Source organism: Macrosteles quadrilineatus, unplaced genomic scaffold, assembly GCF_028750875.1.
Source record: "Macrosteles quadrilineatus isolate MER2022 unplaced genomic scaffold, UCM_ALF_1.0 Scaffold_20__1_contigs__length_2534061, whole genome shotgun sequence".
In the NCBI taxonomy this organism is placed as follows: Eukaryota; Metazoa; Arthropoda; class Insecta; order Hemiptera; family Cicadellidae; genus Macrosteles; species Macrosteles quadrilineatus.
The window spans coordinates 85,526-109,661 of record NW_026542613.1 but is presented as its reverse complement, the minus strand read 5'-3'; positions in this window follow the sequence as shown (position 1 = coordinate 109,661).

The following is a 24,136-nucleotide window of genomic DNA, read 5'->3' as shown; positions in this document are numbered from 1 at the left end:
TCAATCAAAATTTACGACTGTTTACAACAGCTGATGTTTACTCCCTGGGGACTTAAAATGATTTTTACTCCCTAGAGAGTAAAAATGCTACTTTAGGCCCGCAACGCATGCATTAATTTTTAAAACGGCTGTTTTTCCTGCAGTATGAAGAAAAAACTGTGTTTTATTCCTTCTCTCAATATGCTACTTACAAAATCTTCTAAACGTGTAAACATCAAAGACTGGTTTACAGACACAATACCTTTATGTTGGATCTCACACAGAATCACTAACATTGTTTGTATTTGACTACTTGTGTAGAATATCTGATATGTGTGACGACGTGGTCTCTGTGGTTTCTTTGTTTCTCAGTTTTCTAAATCCCTTGTACAAACCATGTATTTTCTGCCTTAAGAAGACGAGAAAATGATTGTGTAAGTTGAATCAACCTTCGAGTATTGTAAGATATACATTTAAAATGTTGGATACATAAAGTTGGATAGTTTATAAAGTGGACTTAAATAATGTTCTTGTTTAAATTTGTTTTTTTAAATGTTCTTATAATGTGCGTTTTGTAACAAATGAAAAGGTTTTCCTTGTTTTCAAGGAATGATTTTGTTATGCAATTAAACAGCTCAATTTATGTTAAATACTAAAAATAAAATAAATTAATTTTCTCAGAAAGGCATTTTACGTAATAGCTATTTACATTACAAGTGTAGTAAGAGCGTTTTTAAATCACGCAGGTGAATGTTGTGTAACGAGCGGAAGCGAGTTGCATAATTCACTTAAGTGATGTTTTACACGCTCTTGCGTAACGCGTAACGTACTAGAGTTCACCTGACCCGACAATATACATGGGTTTACGTACAATATTTTTCATCATTATCCATTTCACTCATCTTCTAACAGTAACGTTCTTTTACAAACAAAAGCTAGGTTAGGAAAATACTTTAAAGCATAACAATAACATCCAAGCGCATAGCTGATTTCTAGCGTTGAATGTCGTTGGCTCCATAGTGGTATATTTTTTAAGTTATGCACTCAATGTTATTTAAATGGGTTTCTTTACATCACCGAGTGAGTTTTTGATACTTTACATCACTCGAGAAGTAAGGAAGTTGTATACATCACGCTTGGGATAGGGAAGTTTAACATGGCGGGTTAGGTAAAATATGTTTTACGATAATTAAAATACAAGTTATATTGAAACAGTAATATTTTTTAAACTTAGCGCTTATTTTATTAAAACATTTTTTCCGCATTAAATACATTGAATGTAGAAGAGAGGTTGAAAATACTTCTCAGTATCATATCTGTATCATGCACAAGTCCGGAACTCCACCCTTGAGGCTATTTGTAAGCGTTGCTTGAAAATGTATTCGTACTGAAGCGCCTTCTTTGATACTTGTTTTATTATATCAACAATATTTTAGAGCTAGTCTGTTTCCTACTAAACATCCATAAGTATATGATTATTTATGAAAAACAGAATAAAATTAAAAAGCATTTTGATTGTATCAATTATCTTAAATAATAATAATTATAACCAAACCATATTTAAACACCGTTTAATTTATCGTATAAATTTGACTAATAGAATTACTTTCCTAACTGTGAACTATTTTAACTCAAATTCCTGTACCTCTGGAGCAAATATTGTCTGAACTGATTCATCATGAAATCAGTTCACAGAAGGAGAAGTATCAAGAATGTACTTTACTTAGGTTTGACAAGAAGTGATTGTTGTCTAGGAATGGAATGAATATTAAATAGCTTTGTCCTGCTTTGCCGACATTCTAAAACCAACACCTGTTATTAACAGGTTTGCTTAGTTTTAGCGATTTCCTTATATTGAAATTACCGTAGGTTACGCAGTAAGACCTAGACCCAGGAATAGTTTTTGTTATATATTTTATGTACCTAGAGGCCAAAACACCATCCGTTTTCTTTTACATGTAATAATTAAGATTCTATGCAGTTATACTGTACAGTATAACTGTAACATTATTTGAACATGTTAAAATATGTTAAGAAGCTCTGTTTTATATTACACTCTAAGATGTCGTAAGCTGTTTTTGTAGCTTCATTCAATGAATGAAAAATCTTTCAAAATCGGGTAAAAATTACTACTTTAAGTGCCGTACCGTGGATAACATTTTGATTCAATTGGCTCGTTTTCGACATGGTTAGTATCTTATTCATCATCTTTATAATTCGTCATCTTATACATTAATTGGTAATCCTGATTCTAAAAACCGGGTTTTGTAGGATTGGTTACTTATATTTGGTTTTTGGTAATATTGGGGGGTAGGGTCATAAAATAGGCAAACGTCAATAATGTACAGTGATTGACAAAAGGACAACCCTGTACTTCATTGGGTAAAAAAAGCGCGTTTTATATACTTTTACACTTTGATGTAACAATAATGTACCATACAAATATGAACATTGCGTATGAACTTCAATCGACAGTAAAAACTAATAATAACATTGAATAAAAAATTGTTACCTTTCAACTTATACTACCAAATTGCTAGTTGTTTCTTTGTGGCTCTGGAAATGGAAAGAAGCACTTAAGCTGAGCTTTTCATGAATTTAGACCGTTTTAGCTCGAGCTCTGACGAGTGTATATTTATTTTACATGTTAGTTCATAAAAAATAAAAATCGGATCTTGCCCTAAAGGAACCGTATTTTAGTTGTGTGCTGTGTTAAGAAGAAGGACCGAAATATAGGATTGCACTGCCTCAGCCACAACATCTGGAGGCAAGATTTGGTTGGTTTAACTTACCTGAGACAAAGAATCTAGTGTGTTATATACTCCATCACTCTCTGGAATGTTGTCTTTTGGAAACCGACACCTAGTCTTGAAACAAAACATTTTGTCACATTCATTTCACATTATTTATCTCTTGACCTAAAAAGATTTAAATTTAAACGAATTGAAAAAAATCTGCTTATGTTTGTATACTTCTCCGACTGACGTTATGTTTTTCCTCTTTGGCCAACAAAAACAAAAATACTGTCTAACTTTAATTTTTTTTTAGATTTTTGTGCTTAATGTAATATTTATCTTATTGTCTGTAAGTTCGCAGTTCTATGAAAAAATGTGTTTAATTGATAATAATTATTGACCTGTGCAAAACATGTGTGTTTTATAAACACAGCTTCTATTGCAATGCTATAAAAATATAATTTTTAACCGACTTCCCCACTACCAATAAAAGGAGAAGGTTCTCAATTTGTTTGTGGCGATGTTTTTTTTTTTTCTATGTATGTTCACCAATTTCTCTGTGATTCTTTTATCGATCAGTGTGGTTCCACCACCAAAATAACCAGGAGAGTTTCTATTTTTGGTACCCTATACATTATGTTTGAGTATAATATTTGTTTCGGTGAAAAATTCTGAAAACCTTAAATATTCAACATTTATTTTGTTTACATTTGTGCAGATTGTTTACATTTGTGCAGAGAAGGCAACAAATAATAATAACATTCCTACAGCTGTTAGTTGAAACCATTTAAATGAAGCTACAGACAATTCTTCATGAAACAGTTGTTTCATATTGATCAATAAACTATTTCTTGCCATGGAGCCTAAATGAATTACATTGAGAAAAATGCATTTTGTTTTGGTTACTATAAAAAATGTATTTTAACGTTTGACCTGATTTGTGTATACAGTAAATCTATTTTTAGTATTGAATATTCTGACTTACAAAAATATATATGTTTCAGTGAATAGCTGTATGATATTGACAAATAAAGGTGTATTGTGAAAACCAAAGCATTCGTAAAACAGGTCTAAATATAAATTAAATGCAATTATTCCTTACACGACCTATGAAGTGTGACAGTGCATAATCGTCATTTGTCTTACCCAGTTACTATATCATATCAATACTATTATGCCTGCTTCGGAAAGTCCTAGAGGAAGATGATTTGCAATTTAGACTAGGCTATATCTTGAGCAAACAAAACCCCCTACTTGATTTACACCACTTTTAGCTGAACCAATCTTTCATATAATATTTTCCAAAGGTACTATACGTGATAACGACCAATTTTCCACTTTTGAGAGATTTTTTAGTGCTGGTAGCTGAGGAATAACTTTCATATTGTTCCAAAAGGCTTGAGACGTTACTGTATTTCTTTTTATAATGTAGAAGTACATCGATTGCAGGAAACGATGATGTCTGACATTTCAATGTATCTAGAAAAGACAATTAGTTTTTCACTAGGCCTAATGTAATGGACAACTCTTTCTTTCTTAAGGAATATCTAAAAATATTTATTTTCATACCCATTGATTATGTAACCTGAACAGGTGACTCAAGCAGTTTTAAAATAATGATTGTTCTGTGGAACTTTTGATTGTTTCAAACAGTTTTGCTTATCAAAAATCCTCAAGTAATTAATATATAAAAATTATACAGTCACTAAAAATAATGAAATAATTTATTTTTGTAAAAAAATACAACCGACTTCAAACGCTCTAAAAAGACTGAAATAATTTCAATAAAGTAAACTTTTGTATTAGGCAAGCTCACGTATTTCAAGTCGGCGCGGCTCAAACTGCAAATATGATTTAAATTAAATATTGTGTGTGTATTTTGAAAATTAATAAATTGTAGCTGGATAACATAAATATATAAAAAAAACATACTGAACTGTTTTGTTTATATATATTAAAGGAAATATTTTCTTGTATTTTATGTTTACTTCAGGATAAATGCATTATGAAAATAACACACACAAATGTTCTATATGAATAGGAAAATAATTTAGTTTGATATTATGATAGGGAAAAGAAGCTAGAAAAAAAAAATAGTTCTTAGCATTGAGTATAATTTTGAGCATCAGGTGCTCAAATTAATTTTAGTCTAGCTTCAGTTTTTATGGTTTATTATTAATATTAAACCTGTGATACCTCTTCTTCTTTGGTCTACATACTATGTATGGATAACTGGTATTTGTAAAGTTTTGAGTTAAGGCTAAACACAATCCTACAACTACCCTAACTCCTTTATTGCGTATTAAGTTTAATCACAAATAATTTATTTTTGTAAAAAAATACAACCGACTTCAAACGCTCTAAAAAGAATGAAATAATTTCAATTAAGTAAACGTTTGTATTAGACAAGCTCACGTATTTTAAGTCGGCGCGGCTCTATGATGATTTTTAATACAAAATTGAAAGAGGGTGTCGATATTGCAGGTGACTATCTATAACTAAAGGTGTTAATCTGCATGTCTTTTTCATAGTTATGCGTTAAGTGTTATTTTATTACCGTAATCAGAGATCGGCATTATAGTGGTATTAACGAGTATCTTTAAAACGATTATAACGCATTTAAATGTTTCTAACTTGGAAAAGTAACGTTTTAATACTAAACTAGCTTCTTTTCCCTATCATAATATCAAACTAAATTATTTTCCTATTCATATAGAACATTTGTGTGTGTTATTTTCATAATGCATTTATCCTGAAGTAAACATAAAATACAAGAAAATATTTCCTTTAATATATACAAACAAAACAGTTTAGTATGTTTTTTTTATATATTTATGTTATCCAGCTACAATTTATTGATTTTCAAAATACACACACAATATTTAATTTAAATCATATTTGCAGTTTGAGCCGCGCCGACTTGAAATACGTGAGCTTGCCTAATACAAAAGTTTACTTTATTGAAATTATTTCATTCTTTTTAGAGCGTTTGAAGTCGGTTGTATTTTTTTACAAAAATAAATTATTTATGATTTAATGTTAATGTTAATGTTATGAGTTAATGTTATCCAAGACAGCCTCTACCAAAAATAATAAACTACTAATCTCAAGCACAATTTATGTTTTCTATTGTTTTCTGTAAGAAAAATCTATGTATTGCAAAGAACCACAGTATATTTCGATCGAAACTAATGCTAAAATATAAACTATCCGTGCCGTACAAAAATAAGGGCTAATACTATTCCAGAAAATAACACAAAGGTGTAGGTTTATTTCATTAAATTTATGGAACCCAAGTCAATATTCGATCACATTATTGGGAACGGAAAGCAATTACTAAGGTATTTAAACAAATACAAAGGTACCTCACTACCAGTTATATATCTTCAAACAATTAGCCTACACCTCAAGGTTCGTTTAACCCACCAAAAGATTTCACGTAACATAAATTTCACTTTAAAAACGGGATGGTTTTGTATTTCATGTGGTACAATTTATATTTTACCTACAAGACAAAGAAATAATCTAAAGTGAAGTTTAGTTTTAACCTCGTGATTCATTAGATTGGTTCGCTTATGAGTGTTATTAGCGCATAATTGATTAAAGTTACGAAACTCTACTGCTCCAGTTAAAGTTTCCAAGAAAATTAGTTTCTCAAAACGCTTAACTTGCTTGAGATGTTCAAACTTAAACTAACTTGGCCCGTGTTAACCAGAGTTGCTGTATTGGCAGTTTATATTCCTATGTGGGTCTCCCTGGAATTATTATCTATAATCATTGTTGGTAATATGATAACTTTGTTGAGTATACTTACACTTGACATTATATTGGGTTGATGGGATATGAGCGAGTGTTTAGTGTTTATATTGTTCAAGCGTGCAAGAATTTTTAAACAGTAAGTATTACAAATTAATGGTAAAAACATATTGATAGAAACTTTAAAGGTACGAGTACTTGGGGTGGTTTTAGCATTTTGCTTGATTTTAGTGTCCTTCGACCCACTACGAGTCCCTTTAAGACAGAAATAATATGTATTAGTATAATGTTAACAGGAATTCTAGTTTGTAACTAACCAGCTAACATACAACTATCCGCAGTACTATCCTGAAAATTATACCAATTCGTATGTACCAAGGCAAAAATGTTGTTCGGATTCCACTATAAACTGTAGGTCCCTTAGTTGTCATTAGCTGTATGGGCTATTAATTAACAGCTGTGTCTAAGGAATAAGATGGCCTTAAAGACTACAAGATCGCGCCACTCATCCTACACTCATCTCCATTCATACTTGGCTTAAAATGCCTACTTTGTATGGTCGCCATTTCATTGAAAAGTATTTAATTTTGTGTATTGCCTTCCGGATTACTTCATGAATTGTATACAAGAGGTTAAGTTACCTTGATTCTGTCCAAGTAATCCTTAAGTCGTCATTAGTGCGACCGGTTTCGATGTCTATGGCATCATTGTCAAGCTGAACGTAAAAATCGCTCCTAGGAGGTCGTCATGAGTCTTGAAACACACGTAACACGTAACACATAACACGTACACAAACAAAAAACGATAAAATGCATGGCCACACAACTAATTTACAGCACGGCGGCGGGTACAGGGTGTAGGTCTAGACTGACGCCGTGTCTTCCTCTCCCCACCTTCCCCCTCGAGTTATCAGCTGTTGATAATATTTCGTCGATGTTTAAAGCTGTCTCATAAATTATATTTGATTCAAATGAGGATTTATCATTTAGGATGTGTTGGGGGTGTTTTTTGCCAGCCTTGTAAATTTCGTATTCCTCAATAGTATCTAATAATCTTCCTCTTCCTTTATGGGATCGTAGAACTTCTAGATTGGTGTTAAAATCTGTATATTCATGGTTATTATTAATTAAATGTTCAGCAAATGCGGAGTTAGGTTGGTTAATAGATGGTTTCGGGAGATGTTCTTTAAAACGTGTTTTAAATGGGCGTGAAGTCTGACCAATATAAAAGCTAGGACAACTGTCACAATTCAGTTTGTATACACCTGAATTTTCTGTTTGATCGTCACGGTTTGTTTTCTTATCTTTTAATACTGATGAAAGTTTATTCGAGGTTTTAAATGAGACGATAACTTGGTTTTTAGACATTTCTCTGCTTAATGTATGGTTGAGATAGCTGCCAAATTCGGTGGAAACGTATTTCGGTCTGTCTAAGGTTGTATTTATGCGGCTATTTTTGTTCTTATGTTTCAAGATTAGTTTGTCGATGATATTGCTCTTGTAACCGTTAGCTATTGCAATATATTTAATGGTATTGAGCTCTTCGTTGTAGTTTTCTTCAGACATCGGGATTGATAGTAATCTATTAACAAAACTGTGATAAGCTGCCAATTTCTGGTTTTGAGGATGATGTGAACTATTATGGATAGTCTGGTGTGTGGTTGTAGGTTTTCTATAGATTTTAAAAACGAGTTTGTTTTTATCAGAACATCTTGAGATACTAAGGTCTAGAAAATTCAGTGTTTTATTGCTTTCGGTTTCGAGAGTAAACTTTATGTTTTTATGTAAGCTGTTCATGTAAGTTAGTAGCATTCCCAACTGTCGCTTTGTGCCATTAAACAGGACAATAGTGTCGTCTACATAACGATGATAAAATACCATTTTTTCTCTCAAGCGGTTTTTATCAGACCATAAATGTTTATTCTCAAGGTCGTTTAAATATATCTCTGCTAATATGGATGATAGTGGAGAACCCATCGCTAACCCTTCTTTTTGTAAAAATATTTTGTCTTCAAACTGGAAATAATTCTGTTTCATAATAGTTTCAGTGAGTCTTATGAGGTCGTTTACTGCTTCTTTGCATAAAGATGAGTTTGTTAATAAGTTCTTTTCGAGTATTGAAAGGGTTTCATTTACTGGTACATTTGTGTACAGATTAACTACATCGAATGATGCTAAAATGTAACTATCTTTTAGTGTGACATGATTTATCATATTTACAAGATCAGTACTATTTTTTAGACTAGAACTTTTGTCAAATTTGACCTCGCGTCGTATTATGGAGTCCAATTTCTTTGCAACTTTGTATCCTGGGGATGGAATGAAATTTACAAGTGGCCTTATGGGTATGTTCGGCTTATGAATTTTGGGCAACCCTCTAAAAATAGGAGCCTGTGGGTTGGTTACTTTTAGACTTTTCATCTCAGTTTTTGTGAGTAGCTTTGTGCTAGCATTAATTTGCTTATTAATTTCTTTAGAATATTTAACTGTCGGATCTTTGCTCATTTGGTTTATGTCGTTAGCCTCAAAAAATGCGTAAACTTTGTTTAAGTAGTCACGTTTAGGAAGAATAACTATCGAGTTTCCTTTATCAGCTTTGCAAATCACGGCATGGTTCTCCGCGACCTTATTTATCTCTTGTTAAGGAGTTAGGCCACTTGTAAATTTCATTCCATCCCCAGGATACAAAGTTGCAAAGAAATTGGACTCCATAATACGACGCGAGGTCAAATTTGACAAAAGTTCTAGTCTAAAAAATAGTACTGATCTTGTAAATATGATAAATCATGTCACACTAAAAGATAGTTACATTTTAGCATCATTCGATGTAGTTAATCTGTACACAAATGTACCAGTAAATGAAACCCTTTCAATACTCGAAAAGAACTTATTAACAAACTCATCTTTATGCAAAGAAGCAGTAAACGACCTCATAAGACTCACTGAAACTATTATGAAACAGAATTATTTCCAGTTTTAAGACAAAATATTTTTACAAAAAGAAGGGTTAGCGATGGGTTCTCCACTATCATCCATATTAGCAGAGATATATTTAAACGACCTTGAGAATAAACATTTATGGTCTGATAAAAACCGCTTGAGAGAAAAAATGGTATTTTATCATCGTTATGTAGACGACACTATTGTCCTGTTTAATGGCACAAAGCGACAGTTGGGAATGCTTCTAACTTACATGAACAGCTTACATAAAAACATAAAGTTTACTCTCGAAACCGAAAGCAATAAAACACTGAATTTTCTAGACCTTAGTATCTCAAGATGTTCTGATAAAAACAAACTCGTTTTTAAAATCTATAGAAAACCTACAACCACACACCAGACTATCCATAATAGTTCACATCATCCTCAAAACCAGAAATTGGCAGCTTATCACAGTTTTGTTAATAGATTACTATCAATCCCGATGTCTGAAGAAAACTACAACGAAGAGCTCAATACCATTAAATATATTGCAATAGCTAACGGTTACAAGAGCAATATCATCGACAAACTAATCTTGAAACATAAGAACAAAAATAGCCGCATAAATACAACCTTAGACAGACCGAAATACGTTTCCACCGAATTTGGCAGCTATCTCAACCATACATTAAGCAGAGAAATGTCTAAAAACCAAGTTATCGTCTCATTTAAAACCTCGAATAAACTTTCATCAGTATTAAAAGATAAGAAAACAAACCGTGACGATCAAACAGAAAATTCAGGTGTATACAAACTGAATTGTGACAGTTGTCCTAGCTTTTATATTGGTCAGACTTCACGCCCATTTAAAACACGTTTTAAAGAACATCTCCCGAAACCATCTATTAACCAACCTAACTCCGCATTTGCTGAACATTTAATTAATAATAACCATGAATATACAGATTTTAACACCAATCTAGAAGTTCTACGATCCCATAAAGGAAGAGGAAGATTATTAGATACTATTGAGGAATACGAAATTTACAAGGCCGGCAAAAAACACCCCCAACACATCCTAAATGATAAATCCTCATTTGAATCAAATATAATTTATGAGACAGCTTTAAACATCGACGAAATATTATCAACAGCTGATAACTCGAGGGGGAAGGTGGGGAGAGGAAGACACGGCGTCAGTCTAGACCTACACCCTGTACCCGCCGCCGTGCTGTAAATTAGTTGTGTGGCCATGCATTTTATCGTTTTTTGTTTGTGTACGTGTTATGTGTTACGTGTTACGTGTGTTTCAAGACTCATGACGACCTCCTAGGAGCGATTTTTACGTTCAGCTTGACAATGATGCCATAGACATCGAAACCGGTCGCACTAATGACGACTTAAGGATTACTTGGACAGAATCAAGGTAACTTAACCTCTTGTATACAATTCATGAAGTAATCCGGAAGGCAATACACAAAATGAAGTTAGAAGCTAGTCAAGCATCTCTTGCCTATAAATACAAAGACGTAAAACTGAAAGTCTTGAAAACTAACGAAAACATCAAGTTTAACAAAAAATGTTTAGAATGTGGCCTGATACCAAAATACATATCAGTCAAACTAAAATCTAAATCTTTTGCTGCATTGAAAGCCAAAGCAATAGCCGAAAAAGCTTGGTTGAAACATGAAATTAAATTCTTACATGCTAAGAAAGACATGTTAAATAAATTACTATTTAACATACATTTGAAATTAATAAGCACATTACATGCTAGCCAAAGAGATGACATCATTTACAACTTAGATTCACAGATTAACAGAAAAATTGTAGCCAAAAAGAGAACACAAAGTAAAAAAATCAAAGATCTCTCAGACACCCAAATACAGAAAGAGATGATTAAATGTAATCACAAATTTCACCCTGTAGTATTGAACCATACAAACATCGAATTTAATGATGAAGAAATTGCTTTACTTAGTAAAGGACTCAATTTTAATTTTTCTAATGGCAGAAAAAAGTCCCTGGTTTCTGAAATTTTACATTCTGAATCCGCTATAAAAATGTTAAAAGACGAAAATTCCAGAACATTAGCTCGAGCCACAATTGTTAAAAAAGCCAGGAATGTAGCAGGCAGTCAATTTGACAGGGCTGAACATGTCAAACATAGGTCACTGAGGAAAGTAGCTACACGCATTAGAGATAAGGTCGCGGAGAACCATGCCGTGATTTGCAAAGCTGATAAAGGAAACTCGATAGTTATTCTTCCTAAACGTGACTACTTAAACAAAGTTTACGCATTTTTTGAGGCTAACGACATAAACCAAATGAGCAAAGATCCGACAGTTAAATATTCTAAAGAAATTAATAAGCAAATTAATGCTAGCACAAAGCTACTCACAAAAACTGAGATGAAAAGTCTAAAAGTAACCAACCCACAGGCTCCTATTTTTAGAGGGTTGCCCAAAATTCATAAGCCGAACATACCCATAAGGCCACTTGTAAATTTCATTCCATCCCCAGGATACAAAGTTGCAAAGAAATTGGACTCCATAATACGACGCGAGGTCAAATTTGACAAAAGTTCTAGTCTAAAAAATAGTACTGATCTTGTAAATATGATAAATCATGTCACACTAAAAGATAGTTACATTTTAGCATCATTCGATGTAGTTAATCTGTACACAAATGTACCAGTAAATGAAACCCTTTCAATACTCGAAAAGAACTTATTAACAAACTCATCTTTATGCAAAGAAGCAGTAAACGACCTCATAAGACTCACTGAAACTATTATGAAACAGAATTATTTCCAGTTTGAAGACAAAATATTTTTACAAAAAGAAGGGTTAGCGATGGGTTCTCCACTATCATCCATATTAGCAGAGATATATTTAAACGACCTTGAGAATAAACATTTATGGTCTGATAAAAACCGCTTGAGAGAAAAAATGGTATTTTATCATCGTTATGTAGACGACACTATTGTCCTGTTTAATGGCACAAAGCGACAGTTGGGAATGCTACTAACTTACATGAACAGCTTACATAAAAACATAAAGTTTACTCTCGAAACCGAAAGCAATAAAACACTGAATTTTCTAGACCTTAGTATCTCAAGATGTTCTGATAAAAACAAACTCGTTTTTAAAATCTATAGAAAACCTACAACCACACACCAGACTATCCATAATAGTTCACATCATCCTCAAAACCAGAAATTGGCAGCTTATCACAGTTTTGTTAATAGATTACTATCAATCCCGATGTCTGAAGAAAACTACAACGAAGAGCTCAATACCATTAAATATATTGCAATAGCTAACGGTTACAAGAGCAATATCATCGACAAACTAATCTTGAAACATAAGAACAAAAATAGCCGCATAAATACAACCTTAGACAGACCGAAATACGTTTCCACCGAATTTGGCAGCTATCTCAACCATACATTAAGCAGAGAAATGTCTAAAAACCAAGTTATCGTCTCATTTAAAACCTCGAATAAACTTTCATCAGTATTAAAAGATAAGAAAACAAACCGTGACGATCAAACAGAAAATTCAGGTGTATACAAACTGAATTGTGACAGTTGTCCTAGCTTTTATATTGGTCAGACTTCACGCCCATTTAAAACACGTTTTAAAGAACATCTCCCGAAACCATCTATTAACCAACCTAACTCCGCATTTGCTGAACATTTAATTAATAATAACCATGAATATACAGATTTTAACACCAATCTAGAAGTTCTACGATCCCATAAAGGAAGAGGAAGATTATTAGATACTATTGAGGAATACGAAATTTACAAGGCCGGCAAAAAACACCCCCAACACATCCTAAATGATAAATCCTCATTTGAATCAAATATAATTTATGAGACAGCTTTAAACATCGACGAAATATTATCAACAGCTGATAACTCGAGGGGGAAGGTGGGGAGAGGAAGACACGGCGTCAGTCTAGACCTACACCCTGTACCCGCCGCCGTGCTGTAAATTAGTTGTGTGGCCATGCATTTTATCGTTTTTTGTTTGTGTACGTGTTATGTGTTACGTGTTACGTGTGTTTCAAGACTCATGACGACCTCCTAGGAGCGATTTTTACGTTCAGCTTGACAATGATGCCATAGACATCGAAACCGGTCGCACTAATGACGACTTAAGGATTACTTGGACAGAATCAAGGTAACTTAACCTCTTGTATACAAAAGTATTTAAGTAATAAAGCTAAACTAATGACACAATAAGGTTGTAAAATACCATATCATACAACTGTACTTGTTTTATACCAATGTACCTGGCTAAAATATTATTTAAAAAATGTATTAATCACTTAAATTGCATCGGTGAGAGATTAACACGTATGATCGTGTGAATATTTGTAAACTTGCTTAAATATGTTTCGAGGTTGTAAATAAAGAAATTAAATGTCAATCAAACACTCTAGGAGGAAAGGATAAGTGTGTTAAGAAATTTAAAATGCTAAGCCACTTTTAGAATGAATTAATGATAAAAAATTAGTCCTACAGTAGCCTTTATAAATTTAAATTTCAAAACAACACCACATAGTGTATCTACACTATCAAAACCAGTGAATATTTTCGGTGTTTTTAACAATTATTATTTTGCAAAAGCTGCTGGTCCTTATAAGTATTTATATGATCTTAAAGCACACTTACTACCGTTGGTGTCTTTTATATTTACCAAAAGGGCATAGAATTGCTAAAATAGTAAATCAGCCGTATTCAGCGTAATCAATATGTAGTACGCAATGGGAAACATTCTGTTTTAGGACCGAAATGTTTAAACAATTCCAATGTTTTCAAATGTAACTTTGATACAAGTTTTAGAATTAGAAACTACAGGGTGTTTATAAAAAAACTTTACAACTTTAACATTCTCCCATTCATGATCCATGGGACATAAACGTTTCCTATTGACACCACATGAAAGGGCTGCTCAAAAAGTTTTAATCAGCTGGCAGTTCAATCAGCTGATGGCCTTACATTGTTGTTTGGTAAACAAAAACAAATAATTGAAAAGTCTCATTAGCATCGCAATGGAAGCACGAATCAAAGCGCAGTGTGTGGAGTGGTTCATTGAAACGAAATCTGATGTTGTTGTTCAACGGAGATTTCGGACAAGATATAATAGGAATCCTCCTTCAAGACCCACAAGATCAGGAGAGCGTTTGATGAAATAGATCATTCAATTTTGCGTCGTGTTTGGTCAGAACTGGAATGTCGACTTGATTTTTTGCGAGCAAACAACGGGAAACATATTGAAGTTAGGTAAACTTCTTATCATGTAAATAAAACTTGAGAAAATTTCCTAAATTTTAATTTTTGTTTCATAGCTGTAAGTGAAAAAATAAAGGTTTTATGATTGTTTAAAGTTGTAAAGTTTTTTTATAAACACCCTGTATTAACTGCATTTTTATTCAGAAATTGTAGACTCTTAACTCAGCGTCTTGTGTCTGTGACGAGCAAGAGGCGAGGCAGACGACAGAGAACAGCTGTGTGAGTGACGTCATACTCGCTCAGCCAATCAGAAGCCTCCAAATGACTCTGGCTGCGATCTAGCATAATTAAATGGCACGAGATGCCCTAGCACGACGGTAAGAATTTAAATTAAATCTTTATTCATCCATAATTAACAATACAAGTCGTATATTGTTATGTTTTACAAAAATCATAGAAATAATGCTAAGATGATGCTTATGAATAATTTACAGATACGCACGTATTGTGTAATACTGTACTTAAATAGCTACTTCGCTATAGGGGGATTCGCTAAAAATGTAGTTTTATACAATACTATTCCTATTAACTATTAACAATATTCCTGGAGCTGATCTTAGTTAGGAATTCTCGGACTATAACATGTAAACTTTATCAACAGATATTTGTGTTTTTTACATTTTAACAGGTTTGCTTGAGATAGTGGAAGTGAGTTGAAAAGTATTATAACGTTGTATTGTAAGTGTTTCTTGAAAACAGTTGTTGAATGTTTACAGATCGGTAATATGTGTTAATTTCACAATGTGTACAGTATTGGTTATTTACAAAACAATGGAATTGAGGAAAAGTCTGTTTTACAAATATTTAAGATTCAGGTATGTAAATAGAACCTTTGGCACAGAAAGAATATTCACGGTAGGATTTCAGATTTTGAAGAGAAGAATTAGTCTTCATAGCCAATTTTTGAGCGGTTCAAAAAACATTTTAGTCTACTGGCACTCTTTGTTCGCATGTGAATCCCATTCACCACTCCAATAGATACGATCCTAACACTATGCTAGTTTTGGTCCACCCTGGGGGTCCATTAACAGTACCCGCCATGTCTGACGAGCCTTCCCCTATCCGCCACCTGGGGAGGCGCCCGATAGGAGACTAGCAACTCCACACGGGAAAAATATGGGCTAGAGACGGGCGGAGTCATTTGTACAACTTAAATCAATTTATATATTTGAGTAAACAAAACTCCAAAGCACAAATACACCGGCTCGTAAATTGAAATTAGTTTCAATCACTCCACTTATGTGAAAACATTTGTCTTATATACTAAAGGATTACTATTTAAATTACTGAATTCCCCGACATGACATTAGAAATTAAACACAAGACTCTTCAAGGACTTCCTACGTTTTTAGTGATACTACTAACATTAGTTAATTACACAAAAATTTATAATAAATGACATTTACAGCTAAATGTGTTTTATTAGGGATGATAATAGTTGTACCCTTTCTCGAGAATTTCGTCTAATACTACTCCCAAAAACAACATGACATTCAGAAATATAAATTTTGTGCTTTTCAGTACAGTTAAAAATTAAAAAAGTAGGTAGCTTTTTTTACTAAGGACCTTGCCAAACAATTAACAATTAATTAAGGATTTATTTTGACTCCGGCCGTCTCTACTACTTAACTTAACCTAACTACTAACGTTAAGCCTATGAAGGTGCAGCTATAGAGATTAGCTACATAAATACTATTAAGAATATAGATATGTTCAAGAGGAGGTCCGCCAGTACAAAAATGTTCCTATGTAAATGAAGGTGATGGGAACTCGTTTATCTTCGACCAAAATAATGTATTCTATCGGAAATAATTGTTTCCGAATTAAGATGTACCTACAAGTACAAAGGTAAAAACTATCTCTATAGCCACACCTCTCTGTAACATACATTTTCAGTAAGATATCGATTGAAGGCCCAGTTTCAAAATAATGAGTTTATATGTTTTTGGATACGTTGAATTGGTTTCCTAACAGAAGTTAACAACAAAAAATACTACTTACTGGGCCATTCAAATATTTGATGCTTATAAATCAATAACTAAGGCAATGATGCCAGCCTATAAAAATAATAGCTCAAATAATAATTAGAACTAAAAATGATGTGTTATGATGTAAACTACACCCACCATTTATAAACGGTGCAGGAGTCTCAGTAGGCTTCATGATTCAATATCAACAAAACTTTACAACTATAAACTTTTCAATATTAATTCACGAGGTTAACAGAAGTAATTTAACAAAATCTGCACAACACATAATAATTTTAATTTTATAATAAATCCAAAATGTCAAACTATTACCTTAAATGTTTAGAAAATGTTGTTTAATAAACCTAGTTCATAAATATGTTGGCAGATATATTCCCTTGTATCCAGGCTAAATTAAATCACATAAATATAAGATACAAAAAATTGAGTACTTCCTACCTTTGGTTGGCTTCAGCTGAAAATTTACCAAAATGATGTGAACAAAAGCTTTTAGATAAGTTCATTTTGAAAGAAAAAGTTTCTTTTCAATACTAATAGCGAACATTTTCATTCTATATTTATCCAGTAATTAATTTTGTCATTAAAACTAATGAATTCAAGTGACAAACTGATTCCCAAGGGGCTTGATGGTATTTCTTCACATCATATTGGCAATACACAAATATACACTATACAGTACAATAACACAGAAACAGATGTTGTAACAAAATGCATACACACCATAAAATATGTTATACACTAAACAAGATAAAAATATTGCTTAAAATTGCGTAGACAAATTTGATGTAAAGTTCGACGATTAAGATTAAAACGTAAATGTTATGACTCAAGCAAGAAATTATAAAAAGACGATGGTAATTATACTCCAACCTTTTTTTTTGTAAAAAAAATATACAAAGGCGTCTGTCGATAATCTTGTTTCTCTTGATTACCTGATAAACTGGCCAACAACTGCAACTTTCCAACACTTTTTCCAGACACATGGTTGAAATAGTACCAAATTTCCCTTAATTGGATCTTTATTCGTATAAGTTGCTTTAAATCGCAACTACATGTTCGTACTAAGCCTACCCGAAGCCTGGATACAAGTAATGTCTTAAAAAACTAAAACCTGCATCGTCGGGCTAGAATTAGTATTTTGAATAAGAAATCGATTTTCTAACAAGTCTAACACTATCCTATGTATTTTCCTTACTATCAAATAATAACATTCAAATATTACTGTGATAAAAAGTTGGTTTAGACTCATTTTCAAACTTTGACCCAAAACCTAAACTTGGCTAAAATCAATATTCCTCTGGCACAAGTTGATGTATTTATGAACTAAACTCATGTTCTGTATACTATGTATTTCAATTTGGATACTTAGCGAAGTATACTTAACGTATACGTGTAAGGTTGTGAAAAATAAATATAATACAAGTTAAAGTTTAAATAGTTAAATGATTTAATTTGTAATTTAGGCTATAGTGTAAAAAACTAGACACCCATTTGCAGCAGGCCTGGAACAGAAGTTGTGGGAAACAAAAATCCACTGTTTCTTATTTAGTATAATTGGAAGTTTTCCTATTACTTGATTAGTTCTGTTTATTTCCGATCCATAATTTTCTTTAATACAGTAAATAAAGTATATCACCTCTTTACTTTTGCAATGAAAACTTGAAAACACATTTACGAACCCATTATGATAATTAAAATACTTGTGATATCCTAACTTATGTGATTGAACTGAAATCTGAAAACTGAATTGTTATGATAAACACCATGAAGACCCACTTGCCAAAGAATTTCATAGGAAGTTATAATCCTTTAGAATTGTATATTAAGTATATACCGCAACAACAATTGTGTAATGTTCTGTAAAAGTTAATTATACGAAGATATTACAAATATTCTTATCTTGTTAGTAATTTGGTATAATTCCCTGATATGTCAAATACGACACAACATATGTAGCCCGCCTAGTCTCAGGAATGACGTAACAATCAGCTGTGACAGCCCGGCCGCAACTGTCCCAGCCTCTTGCTTCGTCAGCTGAGATGAGTGAACCAACAAGAAAACAACTAAAGTTAGTATTTATTATGCCTAGATAGGGTACACAGATGGGTAAATTGAAATCGTCAAATGTATTGCTGTTCTGTTAACACCATAGCTGCAGCTGATAACACTTTGATATTAAAATTATTGTTTAATGTTTGCATAAAGGTTTGAAAGTTTTGATAGCTAAGCTCCTTTATCACCAAACATTACTGTACAGGTCTGCTGAAAATGGGTGGATTTTATTGTTAAAAATATTGATTCAACTGTAAAGTACCTAAACTGTTTCCCTACCTCTAACCCTGAATCCCGATTGTTTTGTGAATACCGATTAACTTGATTTTGTGAAATACCCTGCGAGAAAAATGTCTTAAATGTCACTTATATGGATACAGGTTAACCAAAGTCTGGAATATTAATGTGCAATACCAATGTTAGTTTGTTTAATAAATTAACGTAAAAAATTAAATAAAAAATATTAGAAAACAATGCCTTGGTAGCCAAGTGCTGACACCTAACAGATTGTCTAAAAAATCCTAACTATGTCCTTTCTTTTAGGTAGGATTCATAATCTAACCTCCCTACTTTCCAAGCCCAACGATGCGAAAGTCAAAATCTACAAGGCACAAAAAAGTCTTACCTTTGGTACGACTGCAACCAACCACTAACCTGTAAACAAAATTGTTTATGTTATCGATGCACTTAGATAAGCTATGAAAGTTCTAGAATAAAAGGGTTAATAGGACACATAGCATTTTGCACCCAGAAATACTCGATCCCCTAAAATTACTTATAATTTTATTTCTCAGGTCATGTTAACCTAAACACATAAACTTTTTGGCTACGTTTTTGCAGCTTTTTAACAAAGAGTACAATTATTTTCGTTTAATTAATCTTACATGCCTTTTTACATTTAAAAAATATTGAATTCTAAGTAAAATTAGTGATAGGATAATAGTCTGTATAGCCTGTAGGTTCATTATTTCCTATGAATAATTGTATACCCACAAAGTTTCTGTGTTTGTGCATTAAATCATTTATGTTAATCATCAATTCTACAAACCCTTAAAGGCTAAATCAGTTTATAAACAAAGCTATTAAGATATTTATTAGTTATCAAAATGTGTCCAATATTTGGGCTATATTTTATTCAAAATTCCATTATTCCTACAATTAAAGTTGGCTACCTAGAGGCTTACCCATAGTTTGAGTATTAAACCTAATTTTTGTAATAGGGAATAAAACATACTAGGTTAAGGGAATGTTTTAGGGAAAATACACCCTGGTAATATGAAAATTTGCTTAGAAGGTCGGTTTGCTGCATCGGGGGTATTATTCAATTGGGATATAACAAATCTCAATACAATCAAGTCATTGATGTTGTTGGAAAATAGGCTAGCAAAAATTCAAGCTCAACTAATCCTGAATTTAATTAAATGCGTTTTTTTATACTTTTTAGACAGAATATGTGATATGAAGATAGAATATTTATGTAGGGTACTTACTTCACCTGAAATAGGAAAATATTGATTCAAAAATGTTACACAAATATCAAATGTATCATTTAAGTATGTTCTCAACATTTTACTGCGTTTTAGCGAATTTCCCTATAGGGAAGTGGCTATTACCGTAGGTCTCATGGTAAGACCTAAGCCCGGGACCGATTTACTTTTTCATTTTGATGTCCCCAGAGGCCAAAAACACCATTCGTTCAAATTTTTATATATCTATATATAGAGATATATATATATATATATATATGTCCATCCGCATGATAACTTGAGTAATTTTTGTCTGGTTTTGATAAAATTTGGTTTGAAGGTGTAAGGCGGGATAAACTTGAATGAGTTCGCGAACCAGCATGATCGGACTATGGGAACGGGGGTTTATGGGGGGTTTTATGGGGTAAAAATAGGTTTTTCCCATTTTTGACCCTAAAAACACAAAATTTCACAATTTCTTTCTAAACCATTTTGTAGAGCTTAAAAAAACAAATAATTTAGTATATTGAAGCGTTATTATGCGCCTAATTGTTACGGAGAAAATTCAAAAAAATTGTAATTTTGAAATTCCCATGTTATTCTTATGGAGAATAAGTCAACTGTTGTAGTTTGCTTGTTTATGAACATATTTTGATCGATTTTGGAAAACACTTTTATTTCTTACTAAACTATTATCATTTTATTAAAAAAATCTTTTTTACCCTCCCTGTTGCAGCAAACCTAAGTACTCGTTAAACTAATTCTATTTAAATAGGAAATAAATGTGCAATTTTTATGGAGGCATTTTAGTGTCAATCCAATCAGGTTAATGGAAATTCGCTTACTGCAGGTTTGCTGCGGCGGGGTATTAATCTTTTACAATAAGCATTAAATATTTTTTAAGACTAAATACGCCATGTAAAGTATAGAACAAGTTTTTGGATCATGATGAAGATTATCCTAGTATATCATCATATAGTAACGGTTAAAGTACAGTGTTGCACAACCAACTTTGATTTTTATTTAGTTTCTGCAAAAAGTAAGCTTTGTGAATAATTGAAAATACTAACCAGAATTTATACTGCAATGAATCGTCAGAACAAAGATGCATGTCGTCACAGGTCACTTCAAGGTCACTTGACACTTACACTGAACACTAACACTGAACACTAACACTAATGTACTAAAACACACTCACGAACACTACGCGATAGAGATACGAACACTCACTACAAGGACACGATCGAAACTACTCGAAGAAACATGAAAATACAGCGAATGATTCAACGACAACAATGAGCCAATGAGAAACTAGCAAGTCATGCGAGTAGATCAGCTGATCAGCTGACAACGAAATAGGTTTTTGGTTAGTATACCAGCCAACGATTAGTACGCTGCATCAAACTGTTAGTATTATAATTTAATACAATATTACTACGGTATATTTATTACATAATTAATACGTATAATGCATGATATAATTATAATAATTGATCATGTAATATTATATTGATCGATATAATATGAAAACATTTAAATAACTCACCGGGGAAAATTTAATATTTCTAGTTTCCCTTTTATATTATTATGGGGAATTACATAAGTGGCTGGCTTTGGTATGGGGGGATTTAAACCCTTTCTAAAGTGTTATAGACCTCAAATTTGGTAAACATTTTGAACGTGAGACTAGATTCTACGAAAAATTACCAATAATGACATTTACAATTGTCAAGACCCTCTAAAATACCTGTCAATATTATTTTTTCAACGAGCCATATCGGGGAAACGGTTCGTCCTATCAAAAAATGGACTTCAAAATCATTCTACCTTTTTCAAAGATCTACAACATTGTAATTGAACTTTTTTCGTATTCCTGCTCCTTCACCCTTAGGTAGAGATAGGGGCTTCAAAATTGCCACTTTTATTTATGTTTCGTTTCCCTAACCATCCCATTTTTTCCCATTTCAGCCCCCTTTTTATCAACCCCCCAGTAATATTCTTAGTTATTATATATTCTATTGACTTTCAAAAAATATATATATCCCCGACCCAAACGTGTTCCAAGGGTTATTCTAACCTCAGCTCTATTCCTATTTATTATACTCCTATTATTTTTATCATTTACTAAGTCTGAGCATATTATAATGGCATTGTGGGTATTGTTGTACCTTAACCGAACCGACGTTCAAAGATATGTTAACATTAAATTAATTCCTTTAATTAATTATATGTAGATTCATTTATATGCAAATTACTATATTTTGTACGAGCTCTGGTGGGCAAACGGTTCGTCCTATCCAAAAACGGACACTAAAATCAGTCTAGCTTTTTCAAAGATCTAAAACATTGTAATTGAACCTTTTTCGTATCTTTGCTCCTTCACCCTTAAGTAGCACATATGAATTGTTTCTTTGATTTTGGCATTTGTTTCTTTTAAACAAAATTTTAATCCCCCCAAAAAATAGTACTGGATCAGACTTACCATAGTGCAATCTTCAACTCCGGCCCATTCACTACTTACAAACCGGACGTTGGATATTTCTTGTATATGTCCAATGAAAATATTCTTGGTCTTACTCTTATTGCAAAACCTAGGAAATGGATAGTGGATATTTGAATACAGGAATTGGAAGATTTATAGTAGCTGTTGTAAATAATACTTATAAGTGAGTGGTGTAAATATCTATTGCCTTATTTTATTAATATAAATTGTAAGGTTATTCATTCTATTGAATAGTAACTCCCAAACCAACTAAATTCAAATTTTTCTTTGATAGTTAGTTTTCATTAGGCAGGCTAACGTGTTTTTTATTGAACTAAATCTATTTATGTAGTGTTGACATATTATCCACTGCATCTATGAATGGGGGAGCGAGCTGGTCTAGTGGTAAGAGCACGGGACGTCGGTTCCAGAGGTCCCGGGTTAAAAATCCCACCAAATCACCAATGGATTTTATCCATGTGATAATGCCGCAACCCCTAGGTATAGCCTAGTCTAGTCCAAGGACAAAAACATTTTATTCTGAGAGCTTTATTAAGGTAAAGACTAACTAACTAATTATTCTAGTTCTATGTTATTCGTTCACCGCATGAAAACAATACCTCATATTTCTGCCATTAAAATTCACCACAACTCAACAAAACAATGTGTTCCGATTAAAAAACGGCTCTGTGCACTCTTTGCTTTAATCCAACTTTGTTCTGACTTGGTTTTAATTATTCATTGCATAAAAGAACGATTGTGTAAAGCTGGGTTAAGTAGTTAGCGGTTGGGGGAAAGTTGAATAGGCGTAATTGGTTGAATACTTTTTTCACGTTATGAAGCACGTGTTTAAAATTATGAATGCATCTAAATAATGCGGTTTTATTGTATTCATAGGATTTATTAGGTTATATAAACTGGCATTCAAGCTAGTGGGAATTTAGAATTTAAATAAAGCATATGTGTGTTCTTTTTACTCGTGTTATCACACTGAATTTTGCTGAACTTGTTTTACAATTTACTAATAGTCGTTAGCAATGAAATATTTAAAATTATATACTTTTTTACTATCGCTTTGGTAAAATTTATACTTATTTAATACGTAAGCAGGTTTTTTGTGACAATTACTCCTCCGAAACTACTGAACCGATTTACATGTTTTTGGTGAAATTGGAAAGAGCGTAACGTGTACTTGCGTGTGTTGTGCAAGAAACTTTATTTTTATGGAAATAATTAGAGAGTGAGTCCCTGGGGCACTTTAAAGTTTTTGTTTTAATCCGTAAGATTAACATGGGAAACAAACATTGTTATGAAACTAAAAGTCCAGAAATTAAAAGTGAGAAGAAGAACATATGTTAATTTTAAACAGTCAGAAGTTTGCTAATTTAACATTTTTCTACAAACATTTACTGACTTGGTTTAAATGAATTATTTACTATTTGAATTCGGGTT